At 41.6% G+C, this 24,593-nt stretch overlaps 2 long non-coding RNA genes across 2 annotated transcripts; one reads left to right on the top strand and one right to left on the bottom strand.

Annotated features, from left to right (window-relative positions):
* Nucleotides 1-15,837: 15,837 nt before the first annotated feature.
* On the bottom strand, nt 15,838-17,663 carry LOC136622113 (uncharacterized). The gene is made up of 2 exons (XR_010791345.1): nt 16,973-17,663; nt 15,838-16,821 (listed from the first exon to the last, which is right to left on the bottom strand). It is a non-coding gene; the product is annotated as an uncharacterized lncRNA (long non-coding RNA).
* A 26-nt stretch (nt 17,664-17,689) lies between these two features.
* Nucleotides 17,690-18,899, top strand: LOC136622102 (uncharacterized). Its single transcript, XR_010791334.1, has 2 exons — nt 17,690-17,729; nt 17,916-18,899. It is a non-coding gene; the product is annotated as an uncharacterized lncRNA (long non-coding RNA).
* Nucleotides 18,900-24,593: the final 5,694 nt, after the last annotated feature.

The following is a 24,593-nucleotide window of genomic DNA, read 5'->3' as shown; positions in this document are numbered from 1 at the left end:
TTATAGTACTGGGTTCCCTATATGGAGAAGAGAGGCCTTATGGGCCCCCCAAGGCTCCTGGGCCCGGGTGCAACCGCATCCCCTGTATCCTCTATAGTTACGCCCCTGGCTGCAGTTCTGAAGGCCAAAGAAGCTCTAACACACTACATACTAGATGGTTGCCCTAATAAAGTATACATTCAATGTATGCATCAAGAGGGCTTCAAACTGCCCTCACCAAATGGTATAACAAAGGTTCTATAAGACAAGACTTGGGGGACATAATGATGACTATTGTGCGCGCAATAAATCATGCTGAACCAGAGTATTTGTCAATACAGATAACTTTGTAGCATCACCATGTGCAGTATGATATCAGCAGTTACAACACGTCACATCAATAATCTATATTATATAAAAGATGAAAATAATATTGGTTGTACAAGTGTTATTTTATAACTACAATGTGGCAACTGCAGACAATTTTGAGCTACAGATATATGAAAAAGCTCCAGGTTGTATAGAGACAATGCAGCAAAGTGCAAACACTGTCCATGGTGCTGAATGTGTGTTTGCCATGCACATCATAGACCATCCTTACTGAATGAATCAAGATCATTTGTACTTACAAAAGCTGTCTGGAGTTACAAAAAAGAATGGGATTTTTAACAGAAACAGCCTCATTCTCTTCCCTGAACTATGTCTGGTATTACAGGCCCATTCAAGATCCGCGTAACATGCAAAAGCCATTGCCAATTGTTCAACGGCACAAATAGCCCCACTGATTTCTTTTGCCATTAATTTTCTAAATATCAATTACAGTGCATGCAGATTGTCACATTTCACTATATTATTCTGTATACTTTAGCTACTATATGGGAGATTTATAAATAGTTATCTATATATCATATATAGGACTATGAACAAGTGTTTTCCTTCTTCTAGGTGTTCATAATTATTGCATAGTTGTCAGTATTTGTCTGAATAAATAGTTTATGAATTAGGAAATATAGTTATCAGGACTCATGTCACTCTGTTGACACAAATGACTGCCGACTTGAACTCCATAATTACTCAAAGCACCTTCAGCAGCAATGACTGCAATCAAAAGCTTCTTTCAAACTGATAATAGTCTTTCTCATCATTGTTTAGGATTTTTAATCCACTTTTTCACAGACCTGCTTTAATCTAACTATATGGGTAAGTGTTTGTGCAAAAACTACGCATATGAGGTCATGCTATTGAAGCCAGACAGGTCCCAGATGGGCAGGCAGTGGGAGCAGAGAACTCCCGGCATCCTGGTTCATGCATGCATAGGGGCTTTGGGTAATAAAGCAGAGGATGGGTCTGAGAAAATGCGCGGTCACCAATGTTATAGAGCATAAGCAGGGTGAAGGTGATAGGCCATGACCACATAGTGAACTAGTCTGTACTGTTGCTCAGAACAGTTTAATATATGAACACGTGCATGATTTTCATGTGCATGTTTCTCATAGATTTGGGTGGACGGCACTTAATCTATCAGAGGCCGTGCGGTCATTCTGGCAGCATATTGCCTTAGGCTGGTGGCATCAGAATCAATTGGATACTCTGTGTTCACTTGTGCCATTTGGTCCCTTGGCTCTGGATCCTGAAGCAGAATATCCATAGTGATCTGGCTTTCTGCATCCTTCTTCTGCAGCATATTTCCACTAACTGGCCATAGGCCCTCCCTACTTCCGGAGCCTGCTCAGTGAAAGAGAATGTCCCTAGTCTCACCCAATGTTACCTGTCAAAGTGACAGTCACTCAATAAACATAGCAGTATTTCTCTTATTCAAATAAGAGAAATATCAACACAACAACATGGAAAGAACTGACCCCCCCCCCTCCTTCCCCTACATCTTAGCATGTCTAATAGGTTCAATTAAAACTTTGATTATGTCAAATTGGCTTCCAATGAAATTGGCATTAGTATGTAAGAGCAGAGTTCAGATTGTGAGCCTCACTGGTGACAAGGTGGGATTTGAACAGTGACAATTTATGTACAATTCTGTGGAATTTGTTGACACTAGACAGGAAAAAGGGTATTCTGGTAAACAGTTTATGGCAAAGCACTCTCATATCATCACTCTACTACAAACCACAGTATGTGAAATATGTTGTTACAGTTGACCCTTTATGAAACTAATGGTTCGAATACTAACAATATAAGAAAAATAAGTAATATAAATAAACCCTATTGCAAAAATGATTGTCAGCTAGAGATGAGCGAGCATACACACTAAGGGCAATTACCTGCGTGCTCGGAAGAAAAGATTCGGGAGCCGGTGGGGGGCGGGGAGCGGTGGGGAAGAGCGGGTGGGAATGGAGGGGAGATCTCTCTCTCCCTCTCTCCCCCCCCCCCACTCCCCCCTGCTCACTCCCACAACTCACCGCTCACCAGCGCCGGCACCCGAATCTTTTTTTCCGAGCGGGCAGGTACTCGCTAAGGACAATACTCGCTCGAGTAATTGCCCTTAGCGAGTATGCTCGCTCATCTCTATTGTCAGCCCAAAACATATGCATTCAAGTGAAAAGAATCCCGCTCCCCCCAAATATGTTCATAATATTTAACAATTCAGTGTTCGATTCAATGCAATCAAACATTACAGTTAACAAGGCCTTAGCTAGTTCAGGTATTTGATGTGTTTTATCTTAAACACACCTGATGCAACTAATGAAGCTCTTCATTAGTTGTATCAGATGTGCGTGAGATAACATCTGATTTGCAACTGTGTGGTCTAATGAAGGATTCTAATTTTGGGGTTAATTCTGAGACTACAGCGGTCATAAAAAGGGCCTTTTAGTTGAATTTTAGAAAAAAGACTTATTATATAAGTTGTGTTGAGCTATTTAAATTTTCTTGTCTGGTGAAAGTTTGTAAATTTGTCAAATAAACCAAATTTGCAGTGGGGGTCAAATAATTTTGATTGCAACTCTAGAAGGTGGGTTTTGACAAATGTTTCAGAATGTTATTAAAGCTTTATGCTATAGGGTTTTGGATGTGGGTATCCAAGTAAATCAACCATGAATATGCATTAAAATCACTTTATATTCACCAATGCTGAAACATACATTCAAGTCCATAATAATCCATATTTTTATGGTGGTAATTAGAGATGAGCGAGTATACTCGCTAAGGCACGTTACTCCAGCAAGTAGTGCCTTAGCCAAGTATCTCCCCGCTCGTCTCTAAAGATTAGGGGACCGGCGGGGGAGAGCGGGGAGAAACGGAGGGGAGATCTCTCTCTCCCTCTCTTTCCCACGCTCCCCGCCGCAACTCACCTGTCACCCGCGCCGGCCCCGAATCTTTAGAGACGAGCGGGGAGATACTCGGCTAAGGCACTACTAGCTCGAGTAATGTGCCTTAGCGAGTATACTCGCTCATCTCTAGTGGTAACTTAAGCTTAGTGAATGCTATAGAGGCTTATGTTGGGGGATGTCTTTCTAGGATCTTTCCCTGATTCTATTTTTGCAGCCTCCAAGGAGAAGTTTGGGAAGGCCAGTCACTACTGGAATAATTCCCTATTTTTCAAAGTCTTCTTTAGTCTTAAGCTTCAGTTGAGTCTCAGAGCCTTGTAAATATGAGAAAGGGGTCAGAAATGTTCCTTGTATAACAGCGTGCTGGAACATACTGTTCTAACCAGTAACTATATATATATATTATAGTATCTACAGTAACTTCTTCACTCACGGAAAGAGTGCTCCTTCGTCCCTAAAAAATGTGGGGGGTTACTTTTCTATTGTTTTGGTAGACCCTTGTAAATGGCTTTCTATATTTCTCTATATTACTAGTGGCGTACCCTTGTAGAGGCTGTCCATGTGGTGCTGCCGGATATTTAGCAATAAGTGACACTGAGATGACTAACTATTACCTGTGGAATATAGTTAGCACATGTAGCACATACCTCTCATGAGGGATCTCTCTAGCCAGTAATGATGCTCCTCGTTGGGCTGCAAACACTACGATAATGGAAATATCCATCCAATCCTCAGGGTTTTCAGTGGACTTTAGACATTTACCTCATCACTACCCTTTATTCAAACTAGTTGTATTTACTGGAATCCATCAATGACAGAATTTGTCACAAATTTTAAAATACTAATGATGATGATGATAAAATGATGCCTGTACGATTACTACGGTAATATAAAAATAGTGCAAACTTTTTATACATTTCAACATGTTTCAAGCTACCTATTACTTTCTCAGAAAGTTTTTTAGTTTGTAAGGGGGAGGGGGGCACTAACAGTTCTAAGGAAGCTCACCTGTCGTGTTTGACATCTGTCCTTTATGTTTGCCTACCTTCTTGTGTCTGCCCCGTGTCTGAGGAGTAAGGGTACATCTACATTGCCATATTGTCTACATTGGAAAATCTTAAATCTATAGCAAAATCTGTACAGGTTACATGCCTATTTGTCATGGATTATGCTGCAGAATCTATTTCACCCCTTTTCATCTGAAGGGGTGAAATTCATGCTGAAAATTTAAAAAATTTGCACTGCAGGTCAATTTTATGTTGCTGATTTATGTCAGTCGCATATGGATGGGGTTTCTTGAAATCACATCCACTTGGCTTGTACATTAAAATATGCTACAGATTTACCGGAAGTAAATCCACGCCAAAAGTTTTGCGGGGTATATGTCATGTGTGGCTGTAGCCTAAAGGGCATTTAAAGAGAGTTCTCCAAAAATAAGAGGCATGTTTGAAAGTTGAGATGATGGTCAAAAGGGTGTTGAGGTTCACTGAGAGAGGAGGAGACAGAAGGAGGTATTTGAGCACAGGGATGACAGATGGGAATAGGAAGGAGAGAGCTGCTATCACCCTGCACAGTGTGGCCCTGACCAGAGATCCCATTACAGATAAGACACACAGTTATGGTATATCCAATCCTGAAGAAGAGGCAGATGAGGGGTATCCTACAAGTGCTGCCTTGCAAGGGTTCTCTGTGAGAATTATATAGACTTTTAAGACTTCTTGTGAGACACTATTTTGTTATTGGGTGAGATCAAATCCTCCTCCTATAGTGACTTTCTCCCTCTGTATATCCAAGAGGAATATAAGTTGAGAGTTTTTATTGCTTGTTATATAGCCACCAATAATTCCAGTTGATTCTTTAATCTTCTTTTTCTGTTTGGACTGCAAGTTAATAATAAAGCATACTGTGAACTTCTGGACTAAGAAAAGGTAGCTGGTCAGGCTTAACAGTCAACCGGGTGCATGACCATCTCCATGAAAAGTAGTTGCTAGCTATCGCTATGACCCGTGGAAGTATGAGGTGCAAATTCAAGTATAAGCAAGCAACGCCTGCAGAACAGCCAATGATCTCTGGGGCACAGCTTCTGCTATTGTGGAATCTCCATGAGAATAACCCTACTATGAACCCAAAAGGCCTACAGTAGGAAATGACCACCTCGTTTTATGTGGGACAGTCCATCAGACGATTCCCGCAGGGTCATGGTCCAAAGCCTTGGTGTCTGCCATGGGGGCTAAGTACCATTGTATAATAGAGTTGTTTAGAAAAGTACAGTTCCTCATCAACTTGCACCTTTAAGGGCTGTGTTCACATGGGGTGGATTTGCTATGGAGTTTTCGTGTGGACACTCTGCAATGAAATCCGCTGCATTTATAGTAGCAGCAATGTGGATGAGATTTTTAAAATCTTGTCTATATGCTGCGGAAAAAATTTGCTGGGGAAATGGACCGGCGGTGCGGAATTTAAATCTGCAGCATGTCAATTTTAGTAAAAGATTTGCGTTGCGGATTCCTACAAATGAGGGGAAATTCTGCACCAAATTCTATGTCAAAATCATGTCAGAACCCACTTCAAATGGTGCAAATTTTGGCACAGATTTTGCGCTGCAGAATGTCCATAGCAAACAGTCTGCAGCAAGTTCCACCTTACGTGAAAATAGCCTTGTAGTTCTGATCAGGGCAGAATTACTACTACGTTCCCATTACATTACATATCATATTAAATTGTCTACTGTTCTGCGACAGGTGTACATGCGGTTTTGCATTATTCTGTACTGTCACTCAAAGAGACAGGAGGTAGTGGCACCATATGACCTGTCATAGAGCTTGATGATGAAGTTGCTCAGTCCTACAGCAAAGAAATCTGACATCAAGCCTGACAGCTCTGAAAAAAAGCAGAAATTAAATGAACTTACATAATAATACAACATGTGAATAACACAGCCAGCAATTAAAGATTTGCTTTGGGTAGGCATAACTTTCAACCCCTTCCATTCCAATAGGTAATGCAACACACTGAAAGCCTAGGGGTAAATGTGTCTTGAAAAAGAATTAGTTTGGCATGTGTATACCAACAGACAAGATTATTATTTAGCATTCCCGTGGAAAATAACATAAGCCACTTGAGAAATCTAAATATAAATTAACAAGCTTTCTTAATAACCATATTCAGGAAAATAACAAGATAACTCATTTGCCTTTCTCAGAATACCTTGTAAAATGGAAATCAGGAAGGGTTTGACATGTTCTCTAAATATAAACTGATCGCAACATAATGCCAGTGAATCCTGGATGGCAAGTGTTCCTGCTTTACATAAGTAAGGATAAAAGATACAATGTAACTAATTATGCAACTATACATTTTGGAGGAACTTCTTCACTCTGTCCAACAATATTTAATACATCCACTTCATTATTTGTCCCAAGCAATTTGGCTTGGCGTCCTCTCCTGCAGTCTGTACAAAATCCTCTCATTTGAATACATACTATTTGATTAACCTTTTCATGACCATGTGTCACTGATGTGCCTGCGTCCAGGTCACATTACGCAGTTCTTGTATTCCCACTTTCTGGAAGTCATACCTTTTTATTTATCGGCTGACATATCTACATGAAAGCTTGTTATTTGTGGGGCAAGTTGTTCTTTTCAACGGTAGCATTTAAGATACAATATAATGAATTGGAAGAATTACACATTTTTAAGTGGAGTAAATTGTCTAAAAATGTTGAAAAAAACACAAGTGCACCATTTGTCTTGGGGTGGGGGTATTTTTACAGCTCACTGGAGCACAGAGAAATCTATTAGCTTATAGGGGCATAGGGGGCATTAGTAGTTTATAAGTTTATAGGGGCACAGCAAAGCTCTTTCATTATATAGGGGCACAGAAGGGGCTCTTACTGTATAAGAGCACAGGGGTGCTCTATAACTCTATAGGGGCACATGGGTGCTCTACTGATATATAGGGACACAGAGGGGGCTCTATTAATATGTAGGGGTACAGGTAGGCTCTATAACTCTACAGGGGAACATGGATGCTCTACTACTATATAGGGACACAGAGGGGGCTCCATGGCTATGTAGGGGCACAAGGTTCTCTATTATTATAAAGTAGTTTTCCGAGTTAAATATAAAAAAAAAATCATGCTTCCCATGTCCAAAAATAGTAATCATATACTCGCCTTCACCACAGTTCCAGCGCCACATCCTCAGGTTTCCAGTATGATGCTGTATTGACAGCATGCTGCAGCCTGTGTGCGGAGGGACACAGTAATGCTGCAGCCAATCACACATTCCAGAGTCCCACTGCTGAGATCTGTAATTGGCTGCAACATCCCGCGACATCCCACAAATAGGCTGACTACAGACTATCAACATAGACCCAATGTCGAGAAAGGGGCCATGGTGCTGAGATGCAAGGAGTAGGGAGAAGTGAGTTTATGATTATTAAACTGTTTAAGGAGCAGAAAGGGACCACTATTACATTGTGAGCATTGGGGGATATTATTATTTTTCTGGGGCATAAAGCAGGCATTATTGTTTGTCGGGGGAACAGAGGGGAACTATTACTATGTGGGGGCACAAAGCAAGTACTATATCTTATAGTGGTCTCCACGGGAAAATTATTACTGTTTGAAAGCAGTATTACTTTGTGGGCACAAGAGGTAGCACTTTTGCTGTGGGAGACACTGGGAGAGGCATTGGGGGTAGCGACAGTATGAGGAGAGTGTACAGAGATGAGGTGCAGCTTTAAGAAATCTTTATGACCTATGAAGAATGAAAAAAAAGACGGCACTTGTGATCATTGGAGGTAACTGCACTGTAATAACTATCTCTGTGAAGAACTAGTATCTGACTACTGTATGGTGACTATGGTGACTGCATTATATGAAGGTTACTAGAGCTGCGCTTCTGTATCTAAGCCGTTTGTTATAAAGGTTGTCTTATTAATATGCTGTCTGATTATATATAATGTGCTTATGTATATTTTGGGGTGAACCACAGCCAGTAGCTATGCAAAGTAGCTGTGAATAGGGAGGGTTTGGGCGGCAGTAGGGGGCCCAAGATGAACTTTTGTACCCAGGTCCATGAGCTTGTTGCTTCACTCTTGATCTAAAGGATCACACTCCTTGAACCTCCTATTACCTACACTAATTAAATTACCATTTCCCTGATGGTCACATCCATAATACAGTTTATGGCCCCAAAACTCATCCAGAAACATATATATTGCAATTGGGGATAATGAATGTTTACCTCAGTAAGGAAAGAGAAAGATATGGTGCAGTCAGGCATCTTTTGCAGCAGCTAATCCCCAAGGGGGACATAGGATCAAGCATCTTGAAATCAAATATACCTGATATTTGTTGACACTTATAACAAAGGTTGGTGATAACTGAGTCTGCTTCATATATAATTTGGACATTTATGGCAGTGTTTATCCCAGTTTTGACGTAACGTGCTCCAATTGGCCAAATTTCTGCCAAATGTCTTCTCCACTTTGGCGTGACAAGTAAGGAAGTAAGAAAAGAACGAAGGAAGGCTAATTACTTCAATTGCATTGTAAAAATTCAAGAGACTAATTTCCAAAAACTCTTACCATTCACATGCCAACTGAAATAGTGTTTCTTATCATAGTTGATGAAAAGCTGTGGAAAATATGGCACAAGGAAAAATAACTCACTCTGCAATTGCAAAAATGTGAATTTGTATTTTATCTTTACTATTCAAAGCACTTGAAAAATGGTGTAGAAGCTTTATAATAATATTAGAGATTTTGTAGTGAGGGACGTCGCAGATTCAGGATACATTCACATGGGCAAGCCCAGTATTGGGCCAAGAAAATCGGCCCAATATCACATTTGCCAACATGTGATTTAAATGGTAATGCAAATCCTTTTTGATTAAATATCACATAGCTCCTTTGAACTTGTGATCCTTACATGCGAGTTTCATGTGTGTGAAATAGAGATGAGCGAACGTACTCGTAATGAGTACTTACGCACCCGAGTACCGCCATTTTCGAGTACTTCAGTACTCGCGCGTAAAGATTCGGGGGGCGCCGGGGGGCGGGGAGAGGCGCGGTGGTGCGGGGGGTAGCAGCGGGGAACAGGGGGGAGCCCTCTCTCTCTTCCTCTCCCCCCCACTCCCCGCTGCAACCCCCCGCGCCGCCACGGCGCCCCCCGAATTTTTTCGCCCGAGTACGGAAGTACTCGAAAATCGCGGTATTCGGGCGAAAAAGGGGCGGGGCCGAGCACGTTCGCTCATCTCTAGTGTGAAAGTATCGCAAGTGTTTCCCATTGACTTCAATTGGAAACATTGCATCATACTTGTATACACATCGCAAGGCATGCGAGTGCCATATGATGTCTTTGAAGGTCCGTTGAAACCAATGGGCAAGGCGTTGTGATAGAACACGCTCGTGTGATTGATTCCATTCAAAAGGATAGATTTCATATTCGTGTGAGTTTTGAGCGCATCACACAAACCTCGTGGAAGGCTATTGTTCATGTGAATGCGCCCTCACTGTGTAGAGGTTCAAATTTCCTTTAATTTAGGGGTTATATCTAAAATTTAATTTAAAAATCACATATAAAAGGTTTTTCATCCTTATAAATGGCATTCAAATAGCAGAAAATGTAAAAAAGAACACATTTACTATATATTTACATACTCAGACACTCCCTGCTTTTCATCACCATACAATGATGTGTTGTCCATAAACAACATGACTGTGGCAGCTTACTAAAGGCTGCAGCAGTGCCATCACTAAGGGCAACACAGCTTACATAATTATATCATAGAATCATAGTATGTACAGCCGAAAAAAAGACATATGTCCATCCATTTCAGCCTATTACCAATGTTGATCCAGAGGAAGGCAAAAAAAAACAATAAGGTAGAAGTCAATTCTCCCAATTTAAGGGGAAAAGATTCCTTCCTGACTCCAATCTGGCAATCAGAATAATTCCTAAATCACTGACCCTTCTGAAGTTAGTAGTGATTATAACATATAATATTGTATTACTCAAAAAGGCACCAAGCCCCCTCGACCTTTTATCGAGTTCGCCATCACCACGTTCCTAGGCAGAGAGTTCCATAGTCTCACTGCTCTTACAGTAAATAACCCCCATTCTATGTTGGCGTAGAAATCTTCTTTCCTCTAGATGTAGAGGGCGCCCCCTTGTTACTGTCACAGTCCTGGGTATAAATAGATGATGGGAGAGATCTCTGTATTGTCCCTTGATGCATTTATACATAGTTATTAGGCCGCCCCTCAGTCATCTCTTTTCTGAACTAAACAACCCCAATGTTGATAACCTCTCTGGGTATTGTAGTCCACCCATTCCCTTTATTACTTTAATTGCCCGCTTTTGTACCCGCTCAAGCTCTGATATGTCCTTCTCGAGTACCGGTGCCCAAAACCGTACACAATATTCCATGTGTGGTCTGACTAGTGACTTGCAAAAAGAAGATTATGGTCTCATCATGCACCCCTAGACCTCTTGTGATGCACCCCATGATCCTACTTACCTTGGCAGCAGCTGCCAGACACTGGTTGCTCCAGTTAAGATTACAGTTAACTAAATAAAGCATGACACCCTCATCCCTTGCATCAAATAGTATCTTGAATCATTACCAACATACAGTTAACCCTTTGCAATCCAATTTTGGATTCAGGGTGTTTCCTAGGGGGGTTTTCTCTTTCTGCCATTATACAACAGCACCATCTGCTGGCTAGAGCCAGTACTACGGTATGGGGCATAATGGAGAGGCCCCCGACAGCAGAGCGGCCAGTAATGTGCAGTAAGACTACCCTGCCGGACGTCTTCCGACATTGGAGCTGTACAGCCTTCAATCAGAATGTCTTTGGACATCAGACAGTGGATTGGAAAGGGTTAATAAATAGAGATGAGCGAGTATACTCGCTAAAGGCAATTACTCGAGCGAGCATTGCCTTTAGCGAGTATACTCGCTCATCTCTATTAATAAACTGACACTTTTCAAAAAAAATAACATGTATTTAGGGAGTATTTATATAGAAGGAGAAGGAAGATCACTAAACCATCCTTGTAATCTGCGGTAAAAAAAAACAGCATAAATTCACTTTAAATATATATATTGACCCTTTTTGATTCCTGTAAAGCTATTATAAACATTACAGCATGCTAATTTCAATGCACATACGACTAGATATTTTTAATTTCTAAAATCTATTTATTCCAATTACGGCATTTTTAGCAGTTTTTATCCAACACCAAACCAGGTCTTTAATATCTAGTTAAAATCAAACTTCTTTAGTTTATGTAAAGCCTCCAAGTCCCATATACAGTATTATATGATCCAGCTTTGATCTCACTCAGACGTCTGTCTTCCTGAAAAGCCACAAGCCATGGGACAGCTGGATACAACATCAAACCAGCGTGACAGATTGGAAATGACAGCTCAGTCAGGTCTCCTCAGATTTACCTGCAGAAATGGCTGGGAATCCACAGCTACACTGTAATTCTCTGCCACATGTGAAACCAAGGAGTGAAGTCTCAGCAGACTGTTAGTGCTGCAGGTGTACTACAAGATTTCGGAAAACCAGCTGGGCAGCTTTAAAGTGGAAGAATATCAGCGCCCTCAGACAATGGGGTGCTGAATATGATAATCATGAATAATTTTAGTGGAAAAGGAAATACATATATTACAGACTATGTTTGGAGAACCTTCGAAAAGACATGCATTCTATCCATGAACAGGCGATACATTTGACCAGGCATTTCCTGCCAAAAACAAAACCGTAAAGATAACAGAAAACCCCAAACAACATAGTGATAAGAATATTGAGAAGTACTATCCGGGGTAAGTGCAAAAAAAATTTGAGTGATAGTCATCCATTGTATACTTGGCCACCAAGCGAGAAATCGCTCACTTGTCGGAGGTGCTTGGTTTATAGCTGAACTAAAACAAAGCGACTATCAGTCGGTGCCAATAGGTAACCTCTGCATATGTAATGCATGGGCAGGACCTCTCCTAAGGAATGGCAGAAGGTTTGTCTTGCCTTGTGCAGAACATGGAGCTATTGCTTTAGGAGGAGCCAGCAGAGGTGCGGATTTGGCCTGTCCTCTATCACCACCACAACTACGGACATATCCACTACCCCTGGCCTTCTTCATGTTTTTTTTTCTTAACCCACAGATTGGTACATAACCTACATAACAGTCTCAGGCCTCAGTCACATGGGCGCATCGGCACCCGTACACCGGCGCCGATGCGCCCGTGTGATTGACAGTTAGGAGACGGCCGTCTCTCTCCAGCACTGATCATAGAACGCATGACTGGCAATGAAGCCGGTCACATGTTCTTCCTCCCAGCGCTGCAGAGAGATGGCCGTCTTCAGATACATCCGTCTGCTGGTGTCAGTCACACGGGCGCATCGGCGCCGGTGTACGGGTGCCGATGCGCCCGTGTGACTGGGGCCTAAGGCCTCCTATACATGGCAGAGCCAGATTCCGCATGCGGAATCCCACTGCAGAATCCAGCTCCGGCAGCAGCAACATCCATGCTTACCTGCTCTGTCGCCATCTTTTCTGTACTGTGGTTGGACCCGGAGGCTCGCTGTCGCACATGCTCAGTACAAGTTTTTTTTTTCAAACCTTTTTTTCCCGCGCCATTGCTAGGTGACTACATGGAATCCATCGCCCATCCACAATGTTCATGGGCAATGGGTCGGAGGGCCTCCATTGATTTCAATGGAATCCGTCCACACGGAATTCGCGGAAAAATGGAGCATGTTGCGATTTCTCCTCTGCTTGTGGAAACGGCAATTGGTTTCCGCAAGTGTGCGGGAAGAATTGATTTCCCATAGCATGCTATGGGCGGTATTTGCTGCAGATCTGCGGTGTGACCGCCAGCCCGCCGCGGATTCCACAGCAAATATCCGCCCGTGGACAGGAGGCCTAATACTACATATTCAGAACTTGAAAATATATTTAAATACCAGAAACAGATGGTATATATATTTTTTCCTGTTTTATAGGCTAATTTTTCTTCTTGTCCCCAATCTTTTCCTGTTTTACCTTTTTTTTTAAAGAAACAGTGCTCAGACCCTTTCTCACTTTTATGTTTACATGCCAACATTAGTGGAGAAGCCTTGAGCCCTTGTTCACAGCTAAATTTGACAGTCATTGACAGGGTAATGTTTATTAATCATACCAGCTGTCATCTGCAATCAGGAGGGAAAGGGATCTGGTATGTTGGATTCTACATGAATGATCCTTTGTTACCCTGTTATATTGGTGCTGCCACAGGTGTCTAGCAGCAGCTACCCCATCGTTTTCCTTAGGGTGCTGAAAAGCTCAGTGACTTTAAACATGGCCCAAGTTAGTTTGTGAAACTTTTGCTAGAAATTCCCCAGTTAACTGTGAAATGTCTAGGAGCTATAATGACTAGAGATGAGCGAACATGTCCGTTACGGACACATCCGCACCCGGACACCGGCTTTGCCGAACACTGCAGTGTTCGCGCGTAAAGGTCCGGGTGCCGCCGGGGGGCGGGGAGATGCGCGGCGGCGCGGGCGGCAGTAGCGGGGAACAGGGGGGAGCCCTCTCTCTCTCCCTCTCCCCCCCACTCCCCGCCGCACCCCCCCGCGCTGCCACGGCGGCCCCCGAACTTTTTCGCCCGAACACTGAAGTGTTCGCAAAGTTCGGTGTTCGGGCGAAAAAGGGGCGGGGCCGAACGTGTTCGCTCATCTCTAATAATGACCCAAAACAGTAGATCCCTCAACTGTCAGAGAGGGGCTGCTGAGTGCTGAAGAAAGTGGGTGCTAAAAATCACCTGTCCTGTGTTCCATCAATGACTCCTAAAATGCATGAAGTGACAGCAGCACAAGAACGTTTTAGGCCTCGCTCACACAAGCGCTATTTTAGCGCATTATAGCGCATTATTTAGTTTCCTATAGAACCATTCAGATGAAGGCTTTTTAGACGTGCTAAATACTCGCACCTAACAAAGATAGGACATGCAACTGCAATGCTCGCATCTAAGGTCCATAGCATGTGAAAAGATTGGAACTGACCTATCTTTTGTGTGGGCTTTCCATAGACTCCTATGGGAGCTGGATCAAGGCCTGTTCAAAAGATAGGTTAAAATCGGTTGTTTTGCATAAACTGATAATGGACACTAACTAGCTTATCACCTTCATTTGCATGTAAATGAGCCTCCATGACCTATATGCAGAGAATAGCAGGTGGTGTGTTTTCTGCATACAGCTCCTTTGTTCTGCCACGGGGCTTTAAACTGAATACAATGTAGTTAGTGCTCCCATGGAGAATACAGCATCATGGACAGCAAACACAGCATGCGATCTGTGCCATCTTCTCTCTGGATGAACGATGGATCTTAGGCTCACCTAAAAATCATCATTCAGCCGAAGAATGAAAGATAGGAACATTTACACACAATTATCACTCAAATGATGGCTTTAATACGCACCACACACCTCTGATCATGTGAATGGGCTATTTGGCAGCTAATTAAAACAGCTGGAGATCACCCTTTTATGCGATCTTTAGTGCAGTATAGCCACAATCTTTTCACACGCCTATATTGAGCTAAAACAGTGTTCATGTGAACAAGGCCTTAGGCTCAAAAGTTGGCCCAACTATATACACTAATTGAACTTATTAGAGATTGCATTCCAAAACCATAGGCCAGACAATGGCGATGTGCAATAAGTTCAAATAGGTGTGATGATCAGGTGTAGAGATGAGCGAGCACCCAAATGCTCGGGTGCACATTATTTAAGTCGAGCTTTTCGTAAAATTCGAGAGCTCTACTCTAGTAACGAACCCCAGTGACTGCAATGGGAGACTCGAGCATTTTTGTATGTGGAACGCCGGGTGCCAAGCTTTTTCTCTCTCTCTCTCTCTCTCTCTCTCTCTCTCCCCCCTGCCTGCCAGACAAAAAATTTGCCATTGACGCCCACTGCGCCGCGGTGGGGAGGGGCCAAAACAGGCACGTCACAGCGGGGAGGAGCCAAAAAACTGGGGCAGGGTCAAACACGGCTTGATGCTCATTTGAGTAACGAGCACCATCGAGTATGCTAATACTCAAACAAACATCAAGCTCGGCAGAGTATGTTCGCTCAACTCTAATCAGGTGTCCACATACAATACTTATGATAATGTAGCATAGTATTTAATGGGCTGCTGATGAACAAAATCATCTTAATTAAACAGCTTGCCTAATTTAGAAAATCTACTTTCAAATACCCTATTAGGGCAAGCTAAACTTTCCCTCATCCAATCTACATTGAATGTAGGAGCCAGGCTCATCTTTTTGTCAAACCGCTACACTGATGCCTCCTTTACAATTTAAACTTATTACACTCATCCATGAAGTTCAACACAGTGCTGCACCTCTCTATATCAACTCCCTCAATTCTGTCTAACACTACACCGATGTTGTTCATTCTGATAATTACCTTACACTAAGTTCCTCCTTAGGCCTCGGTCAGACGAGCGATTATTTTTTGCATATATTAGAACCATTGGTTTCTAATGAGCAAAGAAGAGTAGATAAGAGCAGCACTCAGGGGTTAATTCCAGAGAAACTTTATTGCCCACAACGTTTCAACTCAGAAGAGTCTTTGTCAAGTGCTGGGTTACATACACACATGCCAACATTAAATAGTTACCATAACTCCGCCTCCACCAATCACATACATAGAAACAACATCACATTACATCATGTCCACCTCCATTGGGTGAATCAGTTTCACATCACCGGTGCAGCATAATCAAAATCAATACAACCATAGTGTTTGATTTACCCTCACATGTGTTCCTGACGGGTACTAGAGAGGTCGCACATTGATGACGTCACTTCTGTCCGGGACTCCTGTCTTTAACATCACAGAGTTCAATCTGTATGTTTCCCATGTATACGTCAGAGTCAGCTGACAGAGCACATGATCGGAGCTCACACCCGGCTCCTCCCACGCAATCCGGCCACTGAACCCAGCAGTATCAAGGGACTCCTTCAGTCTGTACGTCACTCACAACTGGCAGAACACGTGATCGGAGCCTCCACCGGACCTCCCCCACATGCATCAGTCGCTGGAAAGTGCCTGACATGTTCTATACTACTCATTACTAGTTATCACTTAAGTTAATACACTATCTTTACCCCAATCTGGCTCAGGATCAATGATCCCGCCGTAAAAACCGGGAGGGATATCATCAAGCCATAGCCATTGATAGTGTGACCTTCCACCTGTAGTCGCATGACCACATGTGTAGGTGCACAAACAGGGCTTTACCCTAAGAGACAGTGTCAATTATATGTCATATATACACCTTACAGCAAGTATATGTGGAATCATATAACTAGCGCTAGTCAATACCTGGACCCATCTTGATATATCATTGGCACTATACACCTATGGCAATCAATTGAACAACATGAGACCTCAAAAGATCAACAACGCATAATACGTCATGCTAGTATGTTTTTATTCATTTATTCTGTTATTTTATACAATGTAGCACCGGACATGGGAAACTGCATCACCCAAAGGAACCTACAAAAAAAACAAACAAGTGTTAAAAAAGGAAGGGTAAAAACAATACACAAAGAATCAATGCTAAACCAATTCATCAAAAACAAGTCAATCTACAAATAATAAAGGGTTATACTCCACATTAAGGCCCCTGGGGGTTAGGGAATCTAACCTGAAAATCCATTTGGCCTCCAATAGCTTCAACCTCCGTTCCCTGTCTCCCCCCCTCTCGTCTCTCTCAACCGAATCGATAACCATAAATCGAAACTGACTAATCGAATGGTTGTGATCTTCAAAATGTCGGGGAATGGGGAGGTCGAGTTTTCTGGTCCTAATATTGCTTTTGTGGTTTGACATGCGTTTCCGAACCTCCGTGGTTGTTTGTCCCACGTATTGAAGGCCGCATGGACAACTGATTAAATACACCACAAACGCAGACCAGCAACTGTACCATCCACGAATCCGAAATCTTTTACCTGTCCTTGGATGTGCAAAACTATCCCCCTTAACCATGTTGTGGCATGACGCACAACCAAGGCAAGGAAAGTTACCGTTTTTTATAGGTGCCAATGTTCTCTGTATTGAGCCACTGGGACCAGGGGAAGACGTGCAAACAAGACGGTCTTTCAAGTTCCGTGCCCGCCTATACGCCATCATGGGTGGATCAGTGAACTCCACGATGTCCGGGTGGCTCCTCGCCAAAACATGCCAGTGTTTGTTCAATATAGAACAGATTTCCCCACTGTGGGCTCCATAAGTGGACACAAACGGGATGCGTTTCATGGTGGCCTTGTTACTTTTTGAAGGACTAAGAATCGACGTCCGAGCTATCTGCTTCACCCTGTGCGTCTGTTTACTTAACAGATCCTGTGGATATCCCCTAGCAGGGAACGGAGGTTGAAGCTATTGGAGGCCAAATGGATTTTCAGGTTAGATTCCCTAACCCCCAGGGGCCTTAATGTGGAGTATAACCCTTTATTATTTGTAGATTGACTTGTTTTTGATGAATTGGTTTAGCATTGATTCTTTGTGTATTGTTTTTACCCTTCCTTTTTTAACACTTGTTTGTTTTTTTTGTGTTTTTTTTTTTTTTTTTTTTTTTTTTTTTTTTGTAGGTTCCTTTGGGTGATGCAGTTTCCCATGTCCGGTGCTACATTGTATAAAATAACAGAATAAATGAATAAAAACATACTAGCATGACGTATTATGCGTTGTTGATCTTTTGAGGTCTCATGTTGTTCAATTGATTGCCATAGGTGTATAGTGCCAATGATATATCAAGATGGGTCCAGGTATTGACTAGCGCTAGTTATATGATTCCACATATACTTGCTGTAAGGTGTATATATGACATATAATTGACACTGTCTCTTAGGGTAAAGCCCTGTTTGTGCACCTACACATGTGGTCATGCGACTACAGGTGGAAGGTCACACTATCAATGGCTATGGCTTGATGATATCCCTCCCGGTTTTTACGGCGGGATCATTGATCCTGAGCCAGATTGGGGTAAAGATAGTGTATTAACTTAAGTGATAACTAGTAATGAGTAGTATAGAACATGTCAGGCACTTTCCAGCGACTGATGCATGTGGGGGAGGTCCGGTGGAGGCTCCGATCACGTGTTCTGCCAGTTGTGAGTGACGTACAGACTGAAGGAGTCCCTTGATACTGCTGGGTTCAGTGGCCGGATTGCGTGGGAGGAGCCGGGTGTGAGCTCCGATCATGTGCTCTGTCAGCTGACTCTGACGTATACATGGGAAACATACAGATTGAACTCTGTGATGTTAAAGACAGGAGTCCCGGACAGAAGTGACGTCATCAATGTGCGACCTCTCTAGTACCCGTCAGGAACACATGTGAGGGTAAATCAAACACTATGGTTGTATTGATTTTGATTATGCTGCACCGGTGATGTGAAACTGATTCACCCAATGGAGGTGGACATGATGTAATGTGATGTTGTTTCTATGTATGTGATTGGTGGAGGCGGAGTTATGGTAACTATTTAATGTTGGCATGTGTGTATGTAACCCAGCACTTGACAAAGACTCTTCTGAGTTGAAACGTTGTGGGCAATAAAGTTTCTCTGGAATTAACCCCTGAGTGCTGCTCTTATCTACTCTTCTTTGCTATTTGGAATACGGTCCAGGATCCAGGACTTTTGAGAGCGAGCACCTCTTGGAGTGGAATATCTTCCCTGGAGATACACAGGGTTTACGTGTGCTGTGATCCATTTACTATTTGAAATTATTGGTTTCTAATGAAGTGTTCACATGTGCATTTTTTTAAAGTCACAAAATACTCGCACCTGCAAAAGATAAGACATGTGTGCCTTGAATGCCCGCCGTTAAGGTCTGTGCTGCTGCCGCCCCATTGAAAGCAACCTCTGCAGCGATGATTTGGGTACAGGGGGGGGCTTAAAATATAAGCCCTACCCCAAAAATCAACCCTAGCTGTTAAAAAAAATAATAATAATTTACTCACCTAGAAGCACTGTCCGGCTCTTCTCCACTTCTCCGTCAGTCTTCATCTGTATTCTGGTGGCTGGGGATTAAAAAATCCCCGTCTCCAGGAAGCGCTGCCTCTGATTGGCTGAGCACTGTGACCAATCAGCCGGACAGCACTTCAAGGTGAGTAAATTTTCTTTGTCTGGGGCATAAGGATGCAACGATTTTTGGCGGATTTTCATCTCCATTTTTCAAAAGCCATGACTTGTTTATTTTTCTGTCGATGTGGCCGTATAAGGGCTTGTTTTTTGCGTGGCAAACTGTAATTTGTATTTGTGCTATTTTTGGGTACATAAGACTATATTCTAAAACTTTTATACATTTTTTTATAACAGGGAGAGAAAACACATCAATTCCGGCATAGATTTTTTTTACAGCATTATTCATGCAGCATAAATGACAGAATACATTTTTTTAGATGGTTCGTACAATTACAACAATACCAAAATTCTTATTTTTTGGGGGGGTTTTTCCACTTTTCCGCAATAAAAACCCTTTTTTATTTTTTTTTCATAATCGCTGCATTCAAAGTACTATAACTTTTTTTATTTTTCATGGACGGAGCTCTGTGAGGGCTTATTTTTTGACGAGTTGTAGTTTTTATTGGCACCATTTTGGGGTACATACAGATTTTCTGTTCACTTTTATTGCGTTTCTTGGGAGGCGAAATGAAAAAAAAAATAAGAATTTTGCCTTAGTTTTTAGGGGGTTTATTTAACACTTTTTGCCATTACGGATACGATGATACCAAATATGTGGGATTTTAATTAAAAAAAAAAAAATTATGCTAATATGGAAAAAGCACAAAAAAGGGATTTTTTACATCTTTTTTCCCTTTTTTTTTTACAGTATTTTTCACTTTTTTTTTTCTTTTTTATATCCCTGTAGGGGACTTGTACAATAGCAGCCTTGATCGCTGGGATAAAGCATTGCAGGACTTTCGTCCCGTAATGTCTTATCGCTTGTAATAGCGATCATAAGCACTCGTAAATAATAATTATATATATATATATATATTTATACTTTACTTTAATATATATTTAATTTACTATATATATACTTTTTTCTTTTTATTATACAGGAAAAAAAATGGTATGTTGAAATTTCTATATTGAGACATATATCCACAATACAGTGCACCATCATGCACTACTAGTCCCGCTCACCATCCACAAAGTGATTAAAAAAAACTGTTCCACCTACACAGTGATAGAGAATAGAGACCCACCCTGTGCCACCTACAGTAATGAGTTTCTAGTGAGCACCTCCTGCAGCCCCTCCTGCCATCCACAGTTAGAGAGAATGCCCTACTGTGCCCCCCGTAACCACCCGAACCTCCAGTCATCACATGATCTAACCAGACAGATAGAAGTCTTTTGCATCTTCCTCATTTCAGCGTGTCGCAATTACTTGTACTGACTCAAATTCCGACTCTTCCCTTGTGTCCTGCTCCACATCCTGTACTGAGTCGGGACTCAAAATATGCAAGTAGCCACTGTAAAGACGAAGTTGTAAAAGACAACAGTTTGTCTGACTGAACGGCCGCAGTCCACTGCCCCTATTATGATCCGCAATTGCAGACACTGTGGGTGCGGGGGATAAACGTAGCAACGCTGTAGGTACAACATCTAAAATCCCGCTGGTCTGATTTTTTTTTATATATCAAACATGCACCCCTCATCCCCAGACTGACAAAGAAGGCACCCTAGGTGGGCGTCTATCTCTGCCTACCCATCGTCCCGACCCTGCATCCAACTGCAGTAGGGGGAACAATGGCGTGCTGATGGAATTGTACGGAATCAGGAAAAAGAAGTCTTGAGCAATTTTAATATTCCTTTTAGAACCAGGAAGGAATATTGGCATGAACAACATTAAAAATAGAAGTAATATAAAACGAATACAAGCCGGAGGGGACAAACAAGCCGGACGAAACAGGCATTAATAAGAATGGATGAAAGTTACAGAGCATTAATTACCCCATGTCTGGTGGCAAAATACATTCTCTAGGTGAATGAACATGAATTTAGAAAATATTAACGCTAAGTCATCCCCCAAAAAATGTATAAATTTCCATCACAACTGTCCAGTCCCATACACTTAAAAGAAAAAATAGTGTGAAAGAGAGAGAGAGAGAGATAAAGCAAAGGAAAGAGAGGGAGAGAGCTTATCAGAAAAGCTGAGAGTGAAGCCGATTTGAAATATTACCAGCCTTGCATTTTTAAATGTGATGCACAACAACCAGGATGCTAATACGGCTCTTAGTTTAAAGGAGGGGGAAGCGCGGCTTCTAACTCCTTCAGCTGAAGATTAGGAGAGAGGCTTTAAGAAGATTTAAAAAAAAGAGGAAAATCAACTTGTGAGGAGCGTAAAGAGACGGTTTGTGATTCAAGATGCTTTGGGCAATTCATCATGGAAATGGGTTTCTGCACTGAGGCCATGTGGACCATTTTTGGGCCTGTCAAGTTTTTTTTTTTTTTTATTTAATACATTGCATTGAGAATGTAAATTGTATAAGAGGAAAGGTGAAGGAGGGAGAGAGGGAAATGCTATTTGGAACGGTGACAGGGTGTGTTAATAGGCAGTGAGGCAGAGAACATCTTCTACCACTTCAATTATAGAAGAGAGGCAACCTGAGCTTAAAGCAAGGTCTGGTCAAGGGAGAACAGACAAGGAGTTGGGATATAGTACTGAACCAATGTAAATCAAAGATCAGTGGGAGGGGAGGAAACATGTATTACATGGACTAAGGGCATAGTCCAGATTAGCAATTCTAATCATATTAAAAATAAGACATCTTCATAGGTTAAATGGATTCCAATTCATTTGGGTCACCCATGCTGGTATCTAAGAATTCCCAATTCTATCTCATTCAGTACTTAGACCAATCAATAGTTATACAAACAAAATATTAACTTGGCACGCAAAAAATTATTATGGAACATAGTTCCTAAGACGGTATATTTCTAAAACACCCCAATCCAATACCTTGTTCCAAAAATGTAAAGCAGTATTTACTAGAAAATTAACAAAATCAGTCCCCTTTCCCCTCTGGTAGTCTACAGAACAGTCCCTTCTTATTCCTCCTGCAGAACGTGTCCTTGCAACTATACGGCCATGTTACTGCAGAGGCTTTACACCCGCAGAACAGGATGTAAAGCAAGATTCTATTGGTTGTTCTGCCATAAACACTATGCAGAGACCCAGAGAGAGTGACTGAGTATGCGTGTCCTACCCCACTCAAGTTAATGTCATAACGTTCTTGAATGATTTCGTAGCAGTGCGGAAATTGCAAATATTTTACATTTTTATGATTTATATAGAAAATACGATATTTAAAGAAAAGCTTCATCCTAGACAAACAAAGATGGCCGCACCACTTCTCTGACTACTAGATGCACATTGTACATTAGTATACATCATTAGTCTAAGACACTACGCTTGCTTTAATTAACCAATGTTGTCCCCAAGAGCAGTGTTGGCCAGTTAGAGCAGCATGCAGTGTCTTAGACTACCAATGCCTACTAATGTACAGTGTGCATAAGTTAGTCAGACTAGAGGTTTGTCCATCTTCGTTTGTCCAGCACTGGAGGGTTGCTATAATAGTGGATAGCCACTTTGATTAATGTGACAGAGAAAGAGAAAAGTGTAATTTAACTGGACAATAACTTTTTTCACAAAACTTCTGCTCATATAACAGACTATATGAATATTATCAATCTTGTAATATACTTGCATTAAATTATTTTTTGTTTAACCACTGAAAATCACGTTTGAAGTGCCTGTCACTAGGGGTCTCCCCTTCTATCAGATGTGCAATCCACTGCCTGTTGTTAGGCATTTGGCTTCTCTAGTAATAGAAACATGGGGACAGAGCTAGTTACTTCATACAACAGAGGGGCGGGCATTCAGATGCTGCCTTGCAGCTGAGTGGAGCAGGGTTATGCAAGGCACCATGTAAAATGTGGGAGAGGAAGTCCCAGCTAGTAAAGTACTGGTAGAATGACTGGCTTAGGACTCACACCCACCTGTATATGGGTTGTAAACAACATAGCAGCAGAAAAATAGGAACATTAACATTAAAAACTGAATTGATAGAGCTCAAATTGGGTGCAAATAGCAGAAAATCAGACCTGGGCTTCTTTTGAAACATTTTTGAAAACTAATCTATGCTTCACGTCCTGCCTAGCCTTTTTTGCCCCTTCCTTGCACTCTGTACCAACTTGGTCTCGGGTTAATGAGCTGAGTGCTAAAACAGACTGGCTGCTTTGTCAGACAAGCCAATATAACCCTAGCAATCACTCTGTCTCAAAAGCTAGATTTGTAATGTTCTGATAAGGGATAACGGAGCCAAGTATTATGAAACGGGTTGAGAACAGATCCCATGGATACTTTGGTTTAAGTACATACCCTTCAGAAGTTTGACCAAAATTAATATTTCTATATCCCTTTTAATAAATTCCAGCTGCCATTACACAGTTTACTTATAATTTGTGTTATCACGCTACCATACAATTACTTTTTAATATCCTTTATTGTTACAGAATATCCGTTTAATTACGCTAGATCCCCTTTAGACAGATAGTAACGAGTAACATTATATTTAAGCTTAATTTTCCTAAACTGTAAGCTCTTGATGTTATCGCTGTTATTGTTTGACTGAATAGGCGAAAGCACTAAACATAATTGCCTTTGAGGTTGCATGCGATATACCAGTAACGATTTCTCTATGTACTTAGCTTATACTCAAGAATACGTCAGCTGCATGTAATGAAAACAGTCCTTTTCTCCTCCTGGAAGACGCATTACAAAAGATGAGTTTTTATGCAGAAATAGAATTGTGAGATTATGCCTTTTGTATCTGTCTACAATGTTTCGATTGTGTTAAAGTCAATCAGCAGCCGACATAAACAAAGATACTCATATTGTACATTATTAGGTATTTTACCCTATAACTGTTTAATAGTTGGATAGCAACACAGCCGTATTGCTACTACCTAACCTTCCAACAGGCCTTGCGAATGGCTAAGGATATAAACCAGAGTCACAGGGTTGTACTTATAGCCCTTCTGCCTTCGTCAATGACACCCAATACGCCCCAATTTAGAGTTAAATTTAATTACATTTAAGAAATTACATTTGCGACTTTTGCTAACTCAGCATTTTTCTGGAATGTGTCTGGAAAAGATGGAATCACCAATCTGCTGTATGCAGTATTTTAAGTATTGTTTTCCAATTTGCATCCTAGAAGAGTGTTGATTAGCAAATTGTTCAGTAGAGTGGGAT

Source organism: Eleutherodactylus coqui, chromosome 1 (genome assembly GCF_035609145.1).
Source record: "Eleutherodactylus coqui strain aEleCoq1 chromosome 1, aEleCoq1.hap1, whole genome shotgun sequence".
Taxonomy (NCBI): domain Eukaryota; kingdom Metazoa; phylum Chordata; class Amphibia; order Anura; family Eleutherodactylidae; genus Eleutherodactylus; species Eleutherodactylus coqui.
The sequence above is the reverse complement of the archived record's forward strand: the minus strand, read 5'-3'. Positions and strand labels throughout refer to the sequence as shown.